Source organism: Cicer arietinum, chromosome 4 (genome assembly GCF_000331145.2).
Source record: "Cicer arietinum cultivar CDC Frontier isolate Library 1 chromosome 4, Cicar.CDCFrontier_v2.0, whole genome shotgun sequence".
Lineage (NCBI taxonomy): Eukaryota > Viridiplantae > Streptophyta > Magnoliopsida > Fabales > Fabaceae > Cicer > Cicer arietinum.
Window position 1 is genome coordinate 19918587 of NC_021163.2, and position 8264 is coordinate 19926850.

The following is an 8264-nucleotide window of genomic DNA, read 5'->3' on the forward strand; positions in this document are numbered from 1 at the left end:
TATCACAGGGTTGTAACTTTCCTAAGGCTCCAGTAGAAGTCAAATATTTTAATCTAGAAGCAGAAACATGTCCAAGGTGAGAATGCCATAAATAAAAACTAGAAGATAAGGAATTCAAGCGAAAACTAGATAATAAGTCTGCAGTAGTTGTTGAGGCTGCAATATCTGGGAGTCGTAGGTCATCCAAAACGTAAAGTCCCCCCTGTCTATGGCCTGTCCCAATCAGCCTCCCTGAATGTGGATCCTGCACATAACAAGAAGTGGAAGAAAACATAACCGAATAACCGAAATCACATATTTGACTAACAGAAGCAAGATTAGGAATATAATAAACATTAGAAAGAGACAAGTTAGGTGTGGAGACAGAACCAATGCCTTCTAGTGGCATAGAAGTGCCATCAGCAGTCATAACCGACACATACGAGGCAGGTTTCACATACACAAAATATTTATCATCGTATGTCATATGATGAGATGCTCCAGAATCAAGAATCCATATGGAAGGAGATATACCTGACATACCAGAGGAGTTCAAACCTTTAGAAGAGGTGGCAGACATGGCATGTGATTGAGTGGCAAAAAGTCTTTGAAGTTGTTCTGCAATATCAGATATTTGGGAAACAGTCTCATATGAGTATACAGAACCAGAACTAGAGCCAATGGTAGAAGGAGCAGAAGCAACAACATTGGACGATGTCCCCCTAAAATTCTTCTTATGCGCTCTCCCCAATTTCGGACAACGTGCTTTCCAATGACCTTTTTCTTTGCAGAATGCACATTCATCATTACCAAGCCCAACTCTCCCTTGAGATGTTTTTTTTTAACAGGAGCAACAAAAACAGATGGAGGAGTTGAGAGAATTTCCTTATCTAACACACCAGAATGAGTCTTAAGTCTGATTTCTTCTGCTAACAATTCACTAACTACTGATTCAACATTAGGAAGGGGGGAACGATGCAAAATACCCCCACGAAGGCCCTCAAAATCATCACGAAGAGCCATTAGAAACCAAACCAGACGTTGCTCCTCTCTTTGATCAATGTATGCTTTGACATCTTTCAACTCAGGTGATTCCATAAGAGCCAATTGATCCCACAGATTAGTCATTGCCGTATAGAATTCCTGAATGGTCATACTGCTCTACTTAAGGGCTCTAATATCACTTTCCAACTGATAACGTTTTGCAAAGCTAGACTGAACATACAAACATTTCAAGTGATCTCAAATCTCTTTAGCAGTATCATATTTTGCTAGTTGTACTCCTATAGACAACTCAATAGAATTATTAATCCAAGTAATAATTTTTGAATTATTAACATTCCATATTTTCAGATCTTTAGCATATTGAGTTTCATCCTTTTTATCTGTAGGCTTAACAGAAGTTCCATTAACAAAACCCCACATATCTTTTCCAATCAAAAAAATTTTCATCACATAACTCCAATAAGAGTGATTTTGTCCATTGAGGTGAACACTAACAACTTGAAGAGAATCATCCTTAACACCAGCAAAAACAAATAATGACAGGAAAAAATATGACAAACACAATCACTGAGACAAAATAAATTAGGGATAACCTTGTGCTGTGCGAGCACGATTTCTCCCTCTCCATACGTGTTTCGCCCATCCGGCCGTTGAAGACGAAGACCTAAATGTTGCAAACCGGCTATCCAAAAATCAGCCCGATCCAACAGTTAACGAATGCGCAATCGATGTTTTTCTGAGACTGATTTAACAAAATCGGGAATAGGGTTACTCTTCTCTTTTCTCTTTTGGTGGTTGTCTTTCCTATCAAAATAGTCTCTCTCTTCTCTACGGTAGATCCCAAAATCAACCAAAGCTCTTTGATACCATATTAACAATGAAAAGAGGAAGAAATAGTTCTCTTTTCTCTTTTGGTGGTTGTCTTTCCTATCAAAATAGTTTTTTTCTTCTCTACGGTAGATCCCAAAATCAATCAAAGCTCTTTGATATCATATTAACAATGAAAAGAGGAAGAAGATAAACAACCACTCTAGGGTTTCATAACATAGAATGAACCAAAACTAAAGTTAATAGGGTTACAATGAGTATATATATAGGAAAATAGAAAATATCTAAAATACCTTTACTACTAATATATAATAACATTATCTAATAATCGTGACTTCAAATAATATCTTTTAAGAGTTGGAATTGCAAATGACAATAGATGTCTATGGCTACAATCTACCCTAGGATATTTGATAGTTTTTATACCCTAGAATTTTTCTCTTATATTGTCGATATAAAAAAAATTAACACATAAATAAAAATATATGACAAAATTCTGTTATAAAAGTATTAGACAAAATATCTTATGTGTTCCATAAACTTAATTTTAGCTAACAATTTAGTTATTTAATTTTTTTTCTTTTGATTTGATTATTTATTTAATTTTATATAATAATTTAATCATTTATGCATTAAAATGTCAAAAATACTATCTATTTTTTTTAGGAAAACCAAAAACTTCATCATCATCTTAAAATAAAATTTAGAAAAATCTTTATCAATTTCAAGAAAATTCATATATTCACCAAATTCATAACTCAAATCTTCAAATAAACTCGTATCTTTATCTCCAACAACAATAACAACATCAAATTCATAAAATAAATAAATCACACTTTAAAATTTAATCCTCAAATCATCAAGACAATATCTTTTTCTTATATATATATATCCTTCTCCAAACCAAATCCATAACCTAAATCATAAATTAGGTTTGCCAAAAGATTGGTAACTTCTAGAATTTCAATTATGTTTTAACTTATCATGTACTTGTATGTGCTTGACTATTATGCGTTTGGATCTTCCTGCTATTATTAAGTTGTTAGGTGGGTATTCTGTAAAAAAAAAAATTGTCAAGTAGGTAAATTAAATATAGCTATTGTCCTTAAGAAGAGCCAATATATTTTAATATCAAATTGTGAACAAGTTATGTATTTGTCATGATAGCATGAAAATTTTGTGATCATAATTTTTTTTTCATTTGTTCATGCATAAGTCTTATTTAAACAAAGAGTGAAGTTTATAGAAGATACCATTACATTCCTTCATATTGAATTTTGAAGCAGTCACTTATATTTTGTCCATGTCCTTGGTTGTGTGGTGGTAAGCTAGATAGATATCTTTTAGCATCCATGTAGCCTACCAACTTGGGTGAATTTGGGGTGATTGGCATTTGAATCTGGTTTATGCATTGAATAAATGGACCCGACAATTAATTTGTTGAAGATGCTGATTTTCTGCATCCAATTCCAATGACTTGTGTTCTTTTGATGGAGTTGGTATGTGACTTATTATTTACCATTATATGTTTAAATGTTTATGATTGTTATTTTGATCTTGTGCTGACAAATATTTGAAAGATTATTTATGATAATGTAACTAAGCATTTCGTTTTGTAACAAGGCCTGTTCTAATTTGCATTGCCATGGAAACAATAAAGTGCGTTCTTTTTTCCTTTCTTTGATGATTTCTCGCAATGTTGTTACCTATTTTTCCAGATATATAATATGAACTATGGTTTCTGGAAATTCCTGATTTGATCTCTTGTCTAACATTGGAATTTTGATGTCTAGTAATAATATGCAATTGAGGTTAATATGGCTATTGAGGTCAATGTTTGGTAATCATCAAGATGAGCTTTTTTTTTCTCTTTCTTTTTTAGTTTATTCACACATTGTTTATGAATTTTTAAGGATGTAATGTGTTTATAAATTGTTATTTTCTTTATGATGTTTGTAGGTCAGTAATAGTTAGATTTTTGTTTGTGTGGATGGGCATGTTGGAGAAGACTGCATTTCACTTCCAAGCTTTTTTTTACAATACAAGCGAAAAATTAGTGTCGTGCGAAGGTTGTAGAATTCTTTTAATGGGTGCTCCTAAGCAGAAATGGACTGCATAAGAAGAGGCAGCTCAGAAAGCTGGAGTAGTCAAATATGGGGCTGGAAAATGACACACCATACTTACGGATCCAGAGTTCAGCACCATTTTGCACATGCGTTCAAATGTAGATCTCAAGGAAAATCTTTTCAAGGTTTTTGCTTGTTGTGGGTACTGGGAAGTGTTACATAGTAAGATTTATTGTTATGTCAGGTTTGTGATAAGTGTTGTCAAATAGTGCGACGTTGTAGCATAGTGGAATTTAAACAACTTACTATTATTTGCAATATATTATTTAATATCCAATGTTGTCAAATACTAGCAGCTATAGCGGATTTGAACAAACTGTTAGTTTTTGCAGTCTGCGATTGACAACATTGTTTGAGATGTTGATACTATTGTGAGTGTTGAATGATCAACTGCTTAGTGTCTTAAAGATTGAGAAATAAATGTAGAGTTCTTTGCTTTGAATTTTGAAAAACTTGCTACATTCATTATATACTGAGGTGTGTTTCTATATATGTTTCATTCTGTAACTATATCACTTATTCTCTTGTAGACATAAATGTAAAGGTTTTACTACACTTGATTTGGTTAATTAACCATGGAAGAAGTGTCAAACATTGCACTTGTTTGTTTATATGATAATATCCTAATTTACTTGTTATCATATATTTTTAAGATTTTTCACCTTAAATGTGTTAGTAAGCAGTTATATTGTGTCTTATGATATTTTAGTTTGTTGTTGTTTAGTATCTCTAAGTTAGATGAGAGCGTGTATTTAATCTTTTAAATTTTTTTCTATGATGATATTACCCATGGAAATGACATATGTTACATTTACCTATGACATTTTCGTGGCTAATGTTTTCTATGTTATAGTTTGGCATTACTCACAGAAATCTATTGTATATATATTTAGAACAGATTCCGTTGTCACTTCATACTATTTCCTCCACATGTGCAAACATTTCCAACCTCAAGTCAAAAAGGTGACGTGTACGTCTTCATAGAGAGTTTCTTCTACTCAATTTTTAAATAGTTTTTCCACAAATTATATATATCATCCACTATCTAATGTTATATCTCCTATTTAAATATTATTTCATAACGTCTACTTCAAAATTTTCTAAATTAATCCTACATTATTATTTCATAACGTTTTCCCAACATCTTTCACAATAATTCCACATTACTACTCAATACTTTTTTTTTTTTGTCTACATTAATTAATTTCACATTTTCGCCTCTACATGTCATCTACTTATTTACTAGCAATTGTATATATCTTTTCAGAAATATAATATTGAACTTAATAACATGAGAAGTTTCTTCAACTTCTTCTGAATTGAGAGTACATATGCCTCTTGTACTTACCTCTAAAATATATTTCAACTATTTATATATGTCTTTTATTGTTGGGTACTTCTCTTCTATAAGTTACATTGATAAAATTGAATATATTATTGATATAACTACTATATCAATAAACATTTGCAATTGGGACATAAAACTTCATATTGATTTTTTTTTAAATTTACTTAAATTAAATAAATTAAAATATATCCGCGCAACGCACATGTTAGCATCTAGTAAATATAATGAGTAAATATAATGAGTAAACATAACTCAAGGCATTTCCGTGAGTAATATTTTACCTACGAGCTAATCATCTACGAACTCATGTTCATGGATAATTCTTGATTACTCGCGAAGTTTTCGTCGGTAAAGTCAAAATTTGCCGTAGGTAATGAGAAATTTTCTTGTAGTGGAAAAATAGTTTTTATTAATTTGATTTGGCAAGAGGAATACGTTGCTCGTACGTATCTACAAGTGCAATAGGGAAATCAAAACACACTTATTTCTTGGTAGAAAATATTTGTGGGTTAATTAATTTTATTTGTTATTAAAAAAATGGATCAATAAAGATAAATGAGAAAGGAAAATGATTATCATATATTAGGATGATAAAATAAATAAAAACATATCTATTTTTCTATAACAAATTCTATTTTTACAGGGCTGCATCAGTTTAAGTGGTGCATGTTTTATATAAAAATTAAAATCGACAATTAGATTTGTATCATGGCAAATGGTAATACATAGAAAATATCAAAATTTAATAGAAAAAAATATCATAGTGAATTGATGAACTATAATTGTCTCATTTAGACAATGTGTTTTTTCTTTCTCCTATTTTATAGTGCGAGTTGAAGTGGGCGATGATAGAGAATATTGTGTAAGAATGACGCGACCGAGAATTAACAATATTCACCGATGTGCAGATTCAAACTCTTCTCTATTTTTCTTTTCTTTTTTTAAAATGAGTGATTATATGGAAGATTTTGTAAGAATGGCGCGATAGAATCAATTATGACTTTCTGGTAGGTGGATTCAAGATTCAAGAACCTAAAACTAGTCGATATTTTCTTAATATCTTCTCCTCCTCCTCCTCCCTGGGTCTCATAATACTTTTATTCATATTAATAAATTAAGGTTAAGTAATTTTTAGAAATAAATGACTACCATTGTGACTAATTAAGTTGAATTCTCAAGTTTTATTTTTTCTTAAAAACTTTTCTCAAATTCTAAAAAATCATATTAAATAGCAATCATTCATATCTAATTTACTCCAAAAAAATCTCATATTTATTAATTTTATATTTTATTTTAATTTTTTTAAATAAAAATAAAAAGTTTTGAATTAATTTTTTGCATTACCATGTTATTATTAGACCAAAAAAGTAGTAAATAAAAATAAAAAGCCTAACATATATTTCTTTTGACTAACAAGCGAATATAATATGAAAAATTAAATAAAGATTATATATTAAAATAAAAAAATAGAAAGTTAGGACAAAAAGTTCAAAATACCCTTTTTATTAATTTTTTTTGTGAATATTAAAAAAAGGCTTATAAAATTAAGTGTTGACAATATGGATTTTGTTGAACATGATAATTAATTTTCTGAGTTTTGTTTGAAAATGATAAACATTATGGGGTTTTGTAAAAAAATGTTAACATTGTTCACATTTTAAGACAAAAAATATTAAAGGGTTATTTAAAATTAAATAAATGATCAAATCATGAAAAATAAGTAAATGACAAAATTGTTATCTCAAATTAAATTAAAGAACTACGAGAGGCATTTTATCAAAGTATTAATACATAAATAAAAAGTGTTATATATCAATTTTATTAATTTACTATCGGATACAAATATCAATGGATACATATACTGTTATGTACGCGTTTGTATCCATTAACAAATGGATAGTCAAATTATCCATTTAACTACATGTATGACGGATCTTCTCTGGAACGGACAGGACACGGCATGTCCTGTGTTTTTTTTTTTTTATAATATATAATAACTGTGTATTATTAATTTTTTTTTAAGCATTTCACCTCTTCCCTCTCCATCTATATAACTCCTATCAAATATCTACTTAATTTGTTCTCATCTCTTAGAATTTATACTAATAAAATAAAATTAATACAACAACCTCTATATATAAATAAATTATCCAATATCGAAGAATAAACTAATTAATCTCGAACATGAAAACTCTACCATTCTACTTAGCAACTCAACTACTAAATGTTAACCATTAATATTTGATAAGAAACTTAATGTATTTTTCCAATAAGAAAGTTTTCAACAAAGAAGAAAATCGTAATATGGATATATTTTATTTGATTGAATTGTTTGAAGTTCTAAAAATCTGTATCAGTTGTGTGAGTTGTGAAAATTGTGTGACTGGTAAAAATTATAAAATTTGCGATAATTGAAATTTTAACTTTTACAACTTGTCTACTATGTATGAATTTTGTGAAATTCTAAAAAAACTATATAATTTTTAAGAATTTCAATTATAATATTTTAGTTAACAATTGTCGCTCTCCCGATATTTTGTGTAATACCTTCCCATGCCCATTGCAAATTATATCCGTGAGAACAAATTTTTTCGCCATCCCTGTTTGTAACCACTGATTCATAGCCGATAGGGCCATGCTAAAGGAGTTTGCACCGCCTTGCTACGTAGCGAAGATTGGAGTACGCTACTTAAAACTTTTTTGTTCCTACTTTTGGGTTTCAAGCCACATAAAAGGTCTCTAACTGTCAAGATCCTAGAACAATTGTCATTTACATCACCCTGCGCCAAATATGTCAGATTGTCTGATTTTGTTTAAAAAATTCAAGTTGGACCACATTCTTTCTCAAATATTGTAGTCGATTCGGCTGAAATATGAGTTAGTGAAAACATTCGTTGAACCACTTCAAAGCCATAGGAGGCATCACCTTGATAATTGATTAAATGTTCCCACAAAGCTCACTCCATTGTTAGGGAAAG